The sequence below is a fragment of the Talpa occidentalis genome, unplaced genomic scaffold (assembly GCF_014898055.3).
Source record: "Talpa occidentalis isolate TD23 unplaced genomic scaffold, MPIMG_talOcc4v2.1, whole genome shotgun sequence".
In the NCBI taxonomy this organism is placed as follows: Eukaryota; Metazoa; Chordata; class Mammalia; order Eulipotyphla; family Talpidae; genus Talpa; species Talpa occidentalis.
The window spans coordinates 11,932,403-11,948,487 of NW_026555331.1; the positions used below are offsets into that span (position 1 = coordinate 11,932,403).

At 40.2% G+C, this 16,085-nt stretch overlaps 1 long non-coding RNA gene across 7 annotated transcripts in view; it reads left to right on the forward strand.

The window, feature by feature from the left end:
• Window positions 1-4,634: 4,634 nt before the first annotated feature.
• The window catches only part of LOC119248360 (uncharacterized), a 41,819-nt gene continuing 30,368 nt past the window's right edge, over window positions 4,635-16,085 (forward strand). For 3 of the 7 annotated variants that reach the window (XR_008550565.1, XR_005125991.2, XR_005126101.2), the window contains exons 1-3: window positions 6,386-6,482; window positions 8,107-8,205; window positions 15,369-15,462. This is a non-coding gene — a long non-coding RNA (uncharacterized LOC119248360). Of the gene's footprint in view, window positions 4,783-6,385; window positions 6,483-8,106; window positions 8,206-15,368; window positions 15,463-16,085 lie in introns of those variants that run through there. The other 4 variants (XR_005126219.2, XR_005126140.2, XR_005126205.2 and 1 more) reach the window with 4 other exon arrangements.

Sequence of the window (16,085 nt, forward strand, 5' to 3'; positions counted from 1 at the left end):
GTGAACCAGCCAGCCCTCTTCTCTGGCCTGAACATGGGCCATTCTCACCAACCCCAATGTGATGGCCTAAAATTCAGGCCAACTGAGCTACTTCATAAAATTGCTGCTTTTGAAAACTAGTCCCCTTCTCTCTTCTTTAAATTCAGAACAGAGACATAGAAGGGCCACTAGCCCAAGTTATCCAAATAACGTGAGACTGAGCAGCATGCAGGTAACATCTGAAGTCCACATAGTCAAAAGCAAGAAGTAGGCATGGAGCTATGGTGCTGCTGAGATATAATTTCTCTATCTTGTACTCCTTGTTTCTTGAATTTGTTACTCATTACTTTAGAGAATTCCATGAACCATAGGTGTCTGTTCACCTAAATTGTCCCAGTCACATCATTTTTAAGTCAGCCTTTTAAATAGCAATGACATGCAAGATTTCAACGGAGATCAATCAGCTTGTCAGACAATAGATATTTATGGTTTTGCTCTTTATGATTTTGACTCTTTGGGAAAGATTCCAAAGACCCATAAACAATTTTTTAAAAGTCATATCCAGTCCCAACTCTAAAATTTCTGTCGTGGCTACTTCATACAAATCTTTCCTGTTGTCTTCTACATTCATTTTCCAATGAAAATACCTCATTTAAGATGCTGAAAATATTTATCCTTTTCTGAAACTATTGCTCTACAATTTAGTCCTTGAATCATTATTTAACCACTTCTAGGCTTCTGCCATGTTTCCTTTAATGAGAGATGATCTCTTCTAGACCAGGGCCATATCATGCACTCTATAGCTATTCAATCCTGATTCAAAGTTAGGCACTGCAGTCCCCCATGAAACTGACACCCCTGCATTCCAATTCCTAGAGGCATTCATTTGTTATCTCACTAACTCTCTCATCCAATGTGCAATATATATTTGGGTAGTTATTCTATTACAGGCTCTGCTTTTGATGCTCAGTATTTAAGAGTAAAAGACACAGACAAAAATCCTGTCCTTGTGGATCTTCTGTTCCAGTGAGTAGAAAAAGTGCAATATGTAGAAAATGAGACACAGATAAGGAGCTACTGTAGTTGCTGAGACCGTTTTTGACAAGGTCAGGCTGGCTACCTAGTGCTTTCCTACCTAGGCCAGTTCCTGGAATAAATCCTAACTGGATTGTAGTCAGCCCTGAAGCTTTCCTTCACCCGTCTTTATACTGTCCAGCCAGAAGTAGGTTTCCCTCCTACTTCCTAATCTAAATTTCAGCTCACAAAAACTAAAATTTTACTATAAATGTCTGAACCCTTGACATTTCTTCCCGGATTTGTTGTTTTTACACCTCACTTTTAAGGCTGTTACCTTATGTTTCTTCCCCCAATATGCTCCAAAATGGAACATCACCTGGCACTATGGTATTTCCATTCTCTATTTATTTCAATAATTTATTAATACATCAAAGTGCAAATGAAGTAACTACTACATATGAGTCATCTTACTGGAATTGAGGATGCAAAGGTAGATAGATCTGGAAGGGGAAGAGAAAGTTCAGTTTATCATGTTTCACATAATTGTTTTACATATCAGGTACTCAATCTTTTTATATCATTACCAAGAAATTCAATAAAACTATAATCAGTGGTCCAAGGATTCTCTTTGGAGGTAGAAATTGCACAATATCTCTGTCTCTGTTTTTCTTTCTCTCGGTCTGTCTCTCTGCAATAGGAACTATCTCCATAATAGTACAGACTTTTGTGCCGAATGTTACTCATTTTTAAAGATGACTGTTTAACTTTTAGTCACTTTGTTTGCATGCGAAAGTCAGGGTTTATGCAGAATTGCTGCATGTGCGAAGGTGCCTACAAGATTCTGCTGGCTGGAGTCTAAGCCTGAGGTAATGGGCCCCTTTTGGGGACAGCGTGATTGAACCAAAACAGTTTGGAAATGAAACAGTATGAAACAATCATAAGCTGAGTGGCGAAAATCAGACCTATCTCAAGTCCCTGAATCTCTCATTACACTTCTGAAAATATCTATGTGCCTGTGTTTTCTTATTCACATGCCCCACATTCTACAGCTGTTCTCTTCTTGCTTTGTGCTGATGTGGTTGTAGAACAGAGATCATTTGTACCAGTTATCACTGGTTCGAGAATGTCATTTCTTGGCCTTGTGGTTCAGTGGACTGATTCTGATGAAATTCTAGAATTTTACTAGAAATTCAGAATCTCAGGCCTACCCTCGACCTACTGGATCAGAATAGGATTGAAACACATCCCCAGTTAATCCTCACAATCATTTTAAAGTTTAAGAAGGACAGATAATCTAGAAGAATGATAATTAGAAGGCAATGATAAGACACATCTTCATCTATGACGGGAGATGCAGGTCCCCTCTCTTCTTCTCTCCTAGACCTTCCTTCCAAAGTTAACTTACTGACCAGTGGATTAATTTTAGCACAATGAGTGTCAGGATGAGGGGGAACAGTGTGAGACTTGTAGGTGCAGCATCTCCAGTGGCACCGGCACTCAGGTGCCTGCTCTTAAAATTTTGCACCATAGGCATCTTGCTTTTCTCATCATCATCCTGGCCCTACTGAACACTCAGGTTGATCACTAAATGGCATCAGTGGTTGTAGAAAGGTAAGCTGCCTGAGTATAGGTACATCTCCTCCTTCCTTTCTATTCTTTAGGATGGACAAACCCCCCATCTGCCCCGAGATGTGCTTTTCATAATCCTCCTTCGCTCTTAGGCATCTGTCTCCTGTGGTTTGATGATGAAATTTGACATAACGATCCCACAGACTCACCAGTGTATTGGTTGGGCCCTGTAACTCTGTCAAGTTTACTAAGAGTTTAGAGCATAAAGCCAGCTCAGAATAACTCAGACCTTTGCTTGTCTTTTTCATGGACCCACATGCATGATTTTTATGTGATAACCGTGAAGGAGGTGGTTGGGAAATGAGGTAGAATTCAGTTACCCCTGCCTTCTTAGTTGCTTATTGAGAGGTGGTGAGATATATCTGGTTATTTAAAAGATGTGGATTAATTTTCCATTTAGGTGATGATCCCTGGAGCATGGCTTCTGAAGGGGCACGGCTGAGTGACTGCATCACCACCAGTCCCTAGACACCTCCTGAGACCAATATCCCCCTTCAAGTGTCACTTTCCTCCTCTGCAAAATGAAAAAGTTAACAGTTCCCTCTTTATGGGGTTATTGGGAAGAATAGGCCGATAAAAGTGTGTTTTACTTTGTGAAACATGCAGATGTTGCTTTTATGTAATTATGTGACTTTTTTTTTTTTTTTTGGATAAAATGGGCTGAGAAATCTTAATTGACATCTCAAAATCTCAGTCTGTAGGGTCTGGAACTGAGGCTTGAATCAGAGAGGCCAATTTTTTTCTTCCTTCCCCATCCCACTGCCTCCGGGAGACTTAACACAGAAATCTCATTGTTTATGTTCTCTGAAATTTGAATGCCATGCCCTCCACCCTCCATTTACTTTCCTCTTTATATCAAGACATCCTTTCAGATTCAGTCTCTTGGAACCTAGTGTCTTAACTAAAATCATTATTGATCAACTTCTTGCAGAGCTGGAGGTAAGGCAGTTGCTGAAGCAAAACAAGAGATGTGCACCTATTTGCATATCGGGTGGGTCAGCAAAAAGTGGCTCAATAGTCGTGTCTGCCCAGTAATGCAACCTCTCGGGATGCATCTGCTGCTGTGGCTGGCTGGACTCCCATTCGGGTTAGGCCACGAGACTCCACATGAACTGTCCCCCTGGCCACACCCATGAGGCCTTCCTGAGAAAACCAAAAGTCAACTTTGAAATACCCTCACATACCCAAGGGCCTTGCTTACCCTGGACTCTGCACTGCTCAGCTTCCTCTGCCGCATGGGGCATTTGACACAGGACTTTCTCTCTTGTTTATTTCTTTTTCTTATGATTTTTTAAAAATTATTTTGTGTATTTTTACATCATTTTTCATTTGTGTACAATGTATGCTTTATCATCTCGATTCTATTCCCTGTGGAATTCCCACCACCAGTTCACCCGGGCACCGTCACCGTAGTTCCTTGTGCTCTTCCTGCCCTGTTTTGATCCAACTCCCTTCTGCCCCACTTCAGAATGCTTCTGGTATATAGTTGCCTGGTGATTTTGATTTTCACTTTATTATAATTAGTTTTTTTTTAAGCTAATTCACATCAGAGACTGGAGAAAATTCACAGGTTCTAGTATCCTGGGATAAATCATTTACTGTTTCATTTGTGCTGTTTCTGAACTCTGGATCGGTGCCCTCTGCCTATCCTGTTCTTCTCCTGAGAATCCAATCATGGACCTTTGAAGCCAGGATATTGATTTGCTCTTCCCAGATGACCTTCTTAGGTGACTAGTAGCCAGGCAGATCTCCCTGCTTCTAACCCTTTCCAAACCCTTTCACTGTATTTTCTTTGAACTGCATCCAACAATCAATGAAGCACCTGAATCATTCATTCATCCCCTATTCCATTTACTCCTGAATTCAACAAAGTTTATAAATCACACTTTACACTGAGGACACAACGGTGAACAGCACTGGTCTTGTGAAGCCACAGCTTCTCAGAATAGATAGGAATTCATTCATCCACTTCCATTATTTGTTAAGCACCCACCATGTGACATGGATTCTTTTAGCAGGAGGGATACAGCTGAGAATGAGCAGGCACAGTCCTTGCACTCATGTAGCATGTACTGAAATGGGTAAGATGGGAAAGAGAGCGATAGACACAGAATAAGAACATGCTGGATGGAAGAAAGTTATAGCGAGAAAACTAAGGTAGGAGAATGGGGCAAAAAAAAAAAAAAAAGCCATGAGTATTTCTACTCCCTTTCAGGATGTTTTCTCTGACAAAATGACATTGGATCAAGACCCGGATGAGACTAGGAAGCAAGTCATGTGGATATTTGTGGGAAGCACATTCTGAGAAGGGTCAGCAAGGATGATGACTCAGAGGCAGGGGGTGTTGGAAGTGTAGGGGGATCAGCATGGAGGTGGTCATTGGGAAGTAAAAGGAATGTGGTAGAGATGAGGTCAGATATGAGATGAGGAGATAAGGAGGAGCAGGGAGTAGCAGACAGTTTTGTGTAGATCTCTTTATGCCCAATAAGGACTTCAGAATTTATTCTAGAAAAAATCTAGACATGAGAATATACCAGACTTGCTGTGCCTGACATCTGGTGACTGGGAGGTGTGCAGCTGGGGGAGCAGCCAGATCATCACAAGGCCCCTGGGTTGATTCTCCAAGTAAGAAGATGGTGTCTCAGACCAGGGAGCTGACTGGTGCTGGCGAAGACAGAGTTGTCAAAGTGTCCTAAATGATCAGACATGGACTGTGAGCAGAAGGAAGATGCCTCCTGAACAGGTTTTTATGAACTTTAGGATGAACAGGGATGTCATGAAGCCATTAGTCTCCCAAAGGAAGGGAAATCACACCACACGTGTGGCCTAGGTTGGCACACTCCTGCCCCTGTCACTTCTTGACCTCACTTTCCACCCTATCAGCCTCTGCTCGCCCACCAATCATATTTCCTCTCATCACAGAAACTGCACCTGATACTTCCTGCTAAAGATTTTAGACGTTATTGAAGTGTGATGGAAAGAAGGTATTACACAAATGTGTTGAGATGATCATACCTACCAGAGCTTTGGAAAGGTCACTTTGACTGCAGATTAGAGAATGGGTTAAGGGAGGCCTAGTGAAAATAAAGACCAGTCAGCAAAGGGCCCAGAAATCACGAGCGATAGATGGTGACATGGACCAGGTGACAGGACATTAAGGCCTGATGTTGCAGGGTCATGCAAAAGATACTAAGTAACCCGGTGCCATGTTGGAATGGCTATGGCTACTAGTCCAGGAAGGGTGATAAGAGGAAGATAGGAGGCAACCAGCAGGTAGAGGTTAAGCACTGAGGAGGTTAAATGTGGTCTTGGGTGGGGCCCTCAGGAAGTTATGAGCTATTTCCAGGAAGAGATGTCACATCTCTTTGATGCCCTAGTGGTTTTAATTTTTTTTTCTTTGTGAAGAAATCTTGTACCCATGTATTCCTCTCCCCTTTCCACACTCCTCACCCCTCCAGGACTGCTTGAAGTACTTCTTTTCTGCCCAATTGCTGGCATCATTGTCTATGCTCTGTTAACTACCTAACAGCTTACACAGGAGGCAGAATTTCACAACAGTTAGCGCTAACTTTTGAATTGGAATTGAAATTCTTACTTGCTATGGGCTTAACTTCTAGGAACCCTAGTTTCCAAGATGAAATGATGAAAATCATAACACCTACCTTATAGAATGTTCATAAGGATAAAACAAAATAATGCCTAGGAAACACATGACATAGAACTTGTCCAACAATACTAGCTCCATTATGAAGTTCTTCATTTGTGATCATCGGTGCTCTGATTGCTTCATGCATAGGAATCCATTTTTATCTTTCAACCTGTCCTCTGATCCCCATTTAACAGATGAAGAAATGGAGGTACAGAGAGTTTTGGTAATTCACGCAAGGGCCCAAAGCTATGTAGTGGCAGAGCCAGTATTTGATAGGGCAGCCCATACCAATCCCAGGCTACAACCCCTCTCAAGTAGTAAATACTCAACAAAGACAGCTATTCATATCCTCACTGGACACTTGTAGAAGATGACATTTTAAGATCTCAGTGTGACAGTTTCTCAACCTCTAATTACATTTCTTTCCTTCTTTGTTCTTGAGTCTCTTTCTACAATAACTGAATCTGTTATTGTGGAAACCTAAGGGAAATAATAGGTGCTCACATATGAAATGAATAAATTAATAACCAGGTTGTATGCAGAAGGCTCTTGGGAACAGTTTGTTGAGCAAACAAGTGTTAGAATTCAGAGTGGTTAACAGGAAAGGGAATCCCCACATGGTCTTTAATTAAAGAGGTTTGGGATGAGTGTGGTTCTAGAAGTGTTGACTATGACAGCAGAGCCAATGGCTTTGAGATCATGCCCTGCTTCATTGTTTATATTTATATCAGACCTGTGCCTCCACCAAGTATTTTACCCTTTTTGTAGATGACATTTTGTGACCGAATCATAATTTATACCAATCTTAATGTCCGTGCTTGCAATGTCCAAAGTTTTGAGCCTCTGGCATGGTGAGATAGTTTATGTAATTGTTCAGGACCCAGGAGTTCAAACAGAACCACCTGACATATGAATTCTGATTCTACTTCTTTCTAGATGTATAATGTTGAGCAAGTAGGTTAACCTTTAGATGACCCACTTCCTTATCTATGAGAGGGAGATCAAAATAGTAATTATGCCATTTGACTGATGTGAGATTCAAATGAAATAATACACAGAAAGTGTTTAGCAGAATGCCAATAACATTGAAGGTTGTTTTATAGTGTAGCAGGTGTATGTCACCTGGTACCAGGTGTATGTGATAATTATTAAGGCAGGTGACCACTTGAGGATAGTTCAAGAGAGGCATCAAGCTTTTAGGTCCCTAAGTGTCTACTCATTTGGACTAGAATTATGATGATAATTTCTTGAGTTTGCTAATTACTTTGAAGCCAATTAAACACACTTCTCTATTTGTTTCAAAGCTTTTTATGAAAAGATCTATTCCTTCCTATTGCATTTCTCTATCCCATTTCAGAAATTGACACAACAATCTGTCTCAGTCTACTTTAGCCATTTTTCTGTCATTCTCTTCTGTTTGCATCTATAGTCTATCTACATCTAGTTCTCCCACACATCCCATATTCCATCTCATGCTTCTCCATATTCCATTGTACCTCATCTCATTGTAGTTTATTTATTAAATCTCTTTCAAATTTCATCATTTTTCACAACACATCATCTCACATTCCACTCCATCCTAGTACATTCTCAAACCCACGTGTCCTAGATAATGTTCCCCTTAGAGTAAGAAAATCGTAACAATTTCCACCTGCTTTTGTTGCTCTATCCCCACCTATTTTTGCTGAGTACATTACCCTCTCAAGTTCTCCCTGATTAACTCTGGGAATTTCTCAGAAATCTATGATCAAGACTAGTAATTTGGTGTTTTGGGTAATGCGTAACATTTCCCCTCTCCTATTCCTGAACTGTGAATGTCCCTCTGGTTTAAGCCAATGACGGCTCGTTAGGGAAGTTCAGGCACCTAAAGCTCAGAATTTTTCACTCCAGCCACAAGACATTGACAACCTGATCTCCTAAAGATGGAAATGGTGAGTTTCTTCCTTCTATTTGCCACCTTGAATAGGTGCAATCAATTATATGGTTCTACTCAATTATTAGGTATTTAGGGGAAAAATATATTGGTGACCCTAGAGATCTGTTCAGGCAACTGGCACAATGACCACAAAGTTAATTTATTTGGTTAAATCAAGACTGAGCACAGGGTGGGCCTTGCAACCATCCAGCACCAAAAAGGTGGGTGTGAAGGGCGTCTTTGTATTACTCAATAGTGACACCTATTGACCCAGATGGAAACATTTGTATGGTAAGTGGAGTTGAGGCAGGCTTTGGAATTAAACAAAAACAAACAACAAATGGACAACAAAGCAAATAACATATAGGAAAACCATCTGCTCCCATTTGAGTTTTCTCTGTGGCCAGACTGAGTTGTCATTAGCCATGATAAAATGAAATATTAACAGACTGATGCATGAAAGTCTCCAAAGAATATTTCATCAACATTTAGAGACAAACAATATAATCTTGTCAACTTAAACCCATACAGACATTCGTGGGCTGTAGGAGATATACAATATAATGGACGCTGTACCAGGAATTTATTTGCTGCATCAAAAACTTGAAGACTTCATTTAGAACAATGATTCTAATCTGTTTCTTCTATTTATGAAAACATAGTCATATCGATAAGCTTCCTTCTTTTCTTCCTTCCTCTCTTCTTTCTTTCCTTTCTATCTTTCCTTGCACAAATACATGTGAAAATGAAGCCAGGTGTGAGTCCCTCAGTGGACACTGATGTTGAATACAATATGACCTAGACATGATGGAGTCATTCAATTATCAGAGAACCATTCTCACCCACTGTATCCTATAATCGATGACACAGTTAAGCTATGGCGTCACAGAACTGGAAGGATGGTGCCTGGCTGGGGGAAATTGGTAGAAAATCATAAGTCAATGAAATTTCTACTGAGGACATGTCTTGAAAAGTCAATAGGCTTTTTTTTTCATTATTATTAAAAATAAACTCAATGACATGAAGGCAAATGGTGTTTTGATGAATGGTCAGCATCTTTAATCCTGGAAGCATTTTTGGAGGAAGGTGAACTTAGAAAGGCAGGTTGTCAACTGTTCGAGAATGGAATCTTCTGTTTATCTTGTGGGTAGTTATTAGCTATGTAAAAGTTTTTAAAGTAGTCAAGAATATTTTATAGCAAATATATTTTGGGGAAGAACATTTTGGCCATAGTGTGGAAAATGGATTGGAGGAGAGAAGAGACTATGTGTAAGAAACCAGTTGTAAAGCAGATGTCCTTATGTAGAGTCTATTGGGCAAAATTTTTAGATCAAGACTGTGGTGTTTTTTTCTTTTTGAGGTAGTATGGGGAAGTGAAAAGAGCATAAGATTTCAATGAAGTACACATAGTTCAAACCCCACTTGATAGACGAGTGGGCATGTGAAATTAGTGGACTTACATGAGCCTCTCTTTACATTTACAATGGGGCATTCATAGCATCAGCGTCAGAAGACTGGCATGAGGGTAGAAGGGAAATGCTTTAAATACATTAATACTGGACTTGGAGAACAGAATGGTGTTCACTCCCAATTGGGTGGGTCTGGGTCTTTGCTCTTCCTCACTCTCCCCAGAGGCACAATGGATTGTCATTGTGTAAATGTTTTCAGGAGAACATGGGTTTGTGTAATTTTTGTAAGTGTACTACTAAGTGTAACACATGCACACACACACACACACACACACACACACACACCCCACACCATAACTTGGCCTGAAATTGGAAAATCACCCTGTGGAATATCACAGACAGAAATATCTCTTCTAACTGAAGACCCTTCCATGAAAAATTCCAGATACACTAGATGGTACATCCTAGAACACTGAGGGAAGGTCACACCAATATATCCATCGCTCTTGGCCTCCAAGTTTCAACCACGGAGACAGATATTTTGCTGTCTCCATTTTGAATTTAGATTTTGACATCATCCTGGCTTGAATATGGGTCGTGATGGAAAGTCAAGTTGCATGGCTGTTTTCTTCAACTTCAGCTTTCCTTCTAACCTGTGTTCCTCCTCACAGTTTTCACTCATTCCTTCCCAGAGAGCTTCCCACTCTATTTTTTTTTCCTCAATTCATGGAAATGAATCAGATTTGGGATGGCGTCATTCAAAAGAGAAAGCTAATTAAAAAGGTCCCCTTTCCTTCCTCTTAGAGTCCTTGCAAGCGTTTCCCCTTTTCAGAGACACAAGCAAGGAAGGAAGCTCTTCAGTGCAGCTGGGAATAACGAAGCCCTGGTTGAAGTTTCGGGAAACTGAGTGATCATTCCCACCTTGCTCCCTCAGGTCATATTTTAAACTGCTTTCTCCTTTTCAAGGTCAGGTTAAGCAGAATCACCTCAGTCTGTTTTAGCTAGAAGGAATAGATGATAATGTGACTTGAACATTAACTATTAAGTAGTTATGATTTTCTAGATGTTTATCTTGAGATGAGAGTGCTAATAAGTGCTAATGTTTACATAGCTCTTATTATGTGTCAGGAATTGTTTATTTAATAAGTCATGTCATTCTGGTGACTCTCAGTCACCAGAAGAGGTAATTCCTATTACAACCACCATTTTACAGATAGGAGGTGAAGGTGTGGAGGAAATAAAATAATTTGCTCCTGGTCACTTACCTAGTGAATGTTAGAGCTAGGATTTGGACCCAGACACTTTGGTGCTGGAGTGTATGCTCAATTTCACCGACTACACTATTTTTCAATGCATTCTTAAGTGGTCAGAACTTAGTTTGAAACCATGTGAGAGCAGGAAGCAAACTGACCCAAGAGCCTGTGAGCCAGAGATAGGTTTTATTCAAACTGCAGTGCTAAACCAAAAATGGGTTGCACTTAAATTAATTGCCCATATTTTCAAATCAGAGCAATTTTGCATAAAAAATATATAGCTTAATAACATTTTGGAAAAAGAAATGGAGGCTCTGAATCCCTGGGCCTAATATTGCATGGCAACAACTAGCTGGAATGAGTTGCTCCTATACTCTTTTTACTGAATCATGCATTCCTCAATTTGCTACAGGCCCCTCCCACTCCCTATTGCCTCCTCAACACTAGGCCATTTGCCCTTCTTCCCACCCACTTTTTCACTTATGTAACCTCTCAAAACTTAAATCCTAAAGGACTTGAGTTTGTAGCACTAGTCTAGAGACTTAAGACTTTGCTCTAAATTCAAGTTTAATCTGAACCATACTGACTTTGAACAAAATGCTTTATTTAAGCTTGCCAAGCTTATTTTTTTTCTCCTTTAAGAAATGAAGGGGAGGAGAAGAAAGATCCAAATATCCCCTTCTACCCAAAATATGGAGGTAAAAATAACACTTCATGGTTACCTCTCCTGTGGATTGAGGCAGGTAATTCTTGTCCTGTCTAAGTTGCTCTGATGGTCAGCTAGGGTAATGCCTATAAACACTTAGGAAGCCACCCAAAACTGTCAAAGTTTAAGGTAATGTTGGGGGTCATAGAGTACTTTATATTTTAAAAATGTTTTTATCTAAAAAGCCTCATGACTACATTGGAAAGCTGTCAATAAAGTAGGCAATGTAGACTTCTACTTTTCCTCACCTCCATCTACACATTTGGAAACTTGTCTAACGTTGCTCAGCTATGTAAGAGCAGAGATGGAATGTGGTATGGGCTATTCTTGTGCTCCCCCCCAAATTCATACGTGAAGTTCTACCCCCAAATGTGTTAGTATTTGGAAGTAGAACCTTTGGAAAGTAATTAGGTCAGGAGGGCAGAAGCTTGGTGAATGATTTTAGTGCCTTTATAATCTCTCTCTACTACGTGAAGACACAGCAAGAAGGCAACAATATGCAAAACAAAAAGAGCGAGGTCTTGCCAAGCACCAAATTGTTAAGCACCTGATTGTGGACTTCCCAGACCCCAGAACTGTGAGCAATATATTTCTGTTGTTAAAGCTGCCCAGTTGATGGCATTTTTATTATAGAAGCCCAAACTAAGACATGATGACACTCCAAATTTGATGCTCAGAAGAAGGTTCTTCTTCTAAAGTTGTGTTATGTCTCTTCCCCAAGCAGATCCATTTTCAGATTCCAAAACCTCACCTTGAGTCATAATTGACATACAACTTTCATATTCTTGCAAGTCAACCTTGATAGTTATTACAGTAAACTGGAAAAGACCCAACCAGGAGCCAAGTACTCTGGGCTCCACACCAAGTTTTTCCTCTCACTGTCTATGTGACCTTGAACAAATTACTAAACTCTTCAAGCCTCTTTTATTAATTTGTAAATTGTGCATAATATCCTTGTCCTCACAAATTTGCTAACACTCAACTGAGATAATAACAATGGCAATACGTTGCCAATGTAAATGAAGATGAGGGTGTGTCTTAGGTTCCTCCTTCAAGACTAACCCGCATGAGGGTGTGTTGTAGACTGGCCCCTCCATTCCACACACCTTTGTTGCTCTTGCATAAAGGTGCATGATTAGGCAGTAAATGCTCAATTATCAGGTAGCTCCAACCAGAAATAACAGAAGCAGCCATAAAATGATTCTTTGGGGGACTGTCAGAAAATGAGGGGAGACCTCTGTGACAGTTGTTTGCTTTCTATCTGTATTCGTATCAGTCTATGAGGTTCCCAGGCCCTCCTGACTATTGCTGGTCAGCAATCCCCTCTGACAGTAAGTCGACACTTTGTGTTTGGAGATGGAATATAGGACTTAGAGTCAGAGACGTGGCTTTAAATCTTGTCTCAGTTCTTGAGAGACTGTTTCTTAGGTAAAGTTGCTTTACCTCTCTGGACCTCCACTGGGTTACCATGATTAAAGAGTGTTTGGGGAAGGACTAAAATTTTGCATTATTCCCCTTCCTTGGAGTGAGCTTTAATGCAAAACATGCATTTCCACTGGGAACTTTTTCCAGTCTTGTATGTTACTTGGTTTTTATTTTCTCTTTCTCTCTCTTTTTCCCTCTCCCAGCAAGCCACACTAATTCCCCTTTATTTCACCCGGAGTCACCCTGCCTGTATTGAGGGCAGTTCTTCCCCGCAGGGTGAAAATACCCAGTGAGTAAACCCAGGGTCCTTAATGGCAGGAAAGCCAGATCCATTTAATATGATCTGGTTTCTGCCTCAGAGTCGATGCCTCAGGAAGAATTTGAATAAGCCAAGCTGTCTCATTTTCTTCACAGCAGCTCGGACTTGGATCCTAAAAAAATTCTAGTCAACTAAACAAATGATTCACTGAAGAACAGGAAAGAAACTGGCTGGTTGTACTCTTTCTAGTTAATGAATTGAATTGATACAGGAACTTCATCGTGTTCTCAGGGAAATCCTGTTGGCTGGGGCTCACTCCTCAGCACCACTAAATTTAGGTCACAGCTCAGTGAAGAACAATTACAGATCCTTAATAAAAGATAATTTACCCAGTGACAGCAAGCAGGACAGCTGGGCTGGCATTCTTATTTTCTCGTTAATGTGGTGGGGGCGGGGGACAAGGAGCGGAGATGAATGTTGACAGAAAGTCATTTTCTGACCTTGTACATCCGTTGGCTGACCTGTTTTGTGGCATATGCCAGTCCAGGCTTTTCCAGCAAGTGAAAGCTGAATGTAATGGAACCCCCACAAAACAATTTCCTAAATTGGACAAGGACAAAACAGAAGTTTGGAGGGAGGCCTCCTGAGAAGTCATGCATTTGAATCTGGCTGCTCCTGCCTTCTCCAGATTAATCTTTCTCTATTCTGCCTTTTGCCCTCTATCCCTCGCATTCTCTACTCTTCATCCATACAGAATTATCTCACAGCTCTTCATAAACTATTTTTCTTCTCTTCTTTGTGTTTTCGTCCTTCCTGTTCCTCAAGGATGGAATGCATTTCCCTCTACTTTGAATGACTTATTCTTGGTCATCTCAAAAAAATTAATTCCGTTTTTACCTCTTCCGGGAAGCTTCTAGAGACCCTCCCAGGGTTGCCTCCCTCTGAAACTTTGACTTCTTCCACAGACGGAGTTCCATCAAACAAGGCACTGTTCCATAATGTTGTTGATGCCCCAGTGGCAACACACTTCATTAACATCATTTTCATAGTGACTCAATGATGCCCTTGTCACAGAATCCAACAGAAGTTTCTCAGCATTTAGATACTTGTTCTTTCAATGGAATCTTACACTGTTTACAAGTTCCATCCTCTTAATACTCTCTACTATGCATTGAACTGTGCCACCAATAGGTATCTTGAAGCCTTAGCCCCTGGTACCTGTGAATAATTGATCCATCTGAGATCCTACATGATTTCACCAAATCATCACTGAATTGAAAAGCACATCTAGAAACCAGGGATTAGTCCTGGATCCTGCTTATTAACTTAAAAATCTTCCAAAAGCTCTATTACCTCTTAATATATGGTTCCCAACTAAATAGAATTTGTCATTTCCTGGCAAACATAAACACTTTGCATAGCTATTCTGAGGATCAAATAAGACCATGTGTTTGAAAGAGACTATGGTGTCTGCTCAGTAGTAGCAACTTTCAACTTCCTCTTATTCTCAGGATAAAACAAGACAGAGTGGGAGGAAAAAAAATAAAAGAGCAAATTTTAAACAAATGATCGAAAACAATTAACATTTTTTTTAACTCAGAAAGACAAATGTGTCAAGAAAAACTTTCAGCAGAAACCCTTTGTGAGGTGGAGGCGTTGATGGAATTTTGGAAAGCTGTTGTGAACAATGAAGGAACACTTTGGGTCCATTTTTTTCAGTCTGAGTAAAAGAAAAAAAATTGAATTGAAGAGCAGTAACTTATTCTTGGATGCATAAATAGTGCCGTTAAATTTTTTAGTAGGATATTCTTGATTCTGATTGGCACCACTTGACTCTAATGATGAATACAGAAGGCGTATTTGAGTTACAATTTTGTTTTTGAGCACTGTATATTTTATCATTTAATTTTCCCTAAAGCTTTCCTTTTTATGACTCTTGAGAAATGTATGTTTCCTATCAGAGACCAAAAGAAAAAGAAGGGGAAAAAAAGTACAATATTACCAACTGAAAATCTGTTAAGCATATCATTTATATATTTTCAGGTCTTTTTCTGACATAAATTTATACTTTTCCACAATGGAATTAGACTGTACACGTTTCATTGAAATGTACGCTTCCCCTTTCAGGCTCCACAAATGCTGTTACATGGTGAGAACATCTGCTATGTGAGGACGGACCCTCCTCCAGTTTACTTTCCTGTCACAAACCAGTAGAAAAATGGTATAAAAAAATTTAAAACAAGAATTTTCGAAAGCTGCACAACAAGCTGAAACAAAATAAGAGAAAATAATGCAATTAACCCAGTAATCATCCTGCCTTTTTACCTAAAATCTGTTCATAAACAAACTGTGGGGTGAAGGGCAGTCCCCCAAAAGGTATGGTGGTCTCCCAAATGAGGAGGAAGAGAGAATTTTGGGTGAGGTGGGCACGGGAGTAATGGTAGCTGCAATTTGTGGGAGGAAAGTCCTGGAGAATATGTAGCAGTCATGTGGAGGTGCGCACGAGTCCCCTTGTGACATGATGAATAGCAATTTCTGTACACATGCTGTGAAACTCCCTGGGACCGGACAAAAACAATGTGTGAAAGAAGAAAAATCGCCAGATCTCACATCAAGCTGGAGAACTGGTATCATACCCACCTGAGTAAGGAATCTTTTTGAAGAGGCAGGGATTTTGTTACAGAGGTCAGAAAGACGACACCTTAAGGGGGCACTAAGGTGTCCCATGAATCATCCTAATAAAATTTGAAACTTAAAAACAAGATTAGGAAAAGTCAAATGGAGCCACAACTCGGTGTATTGAGTCTGGCTAAATGAGTTAACTAATTTTCTGATGATCAGTTT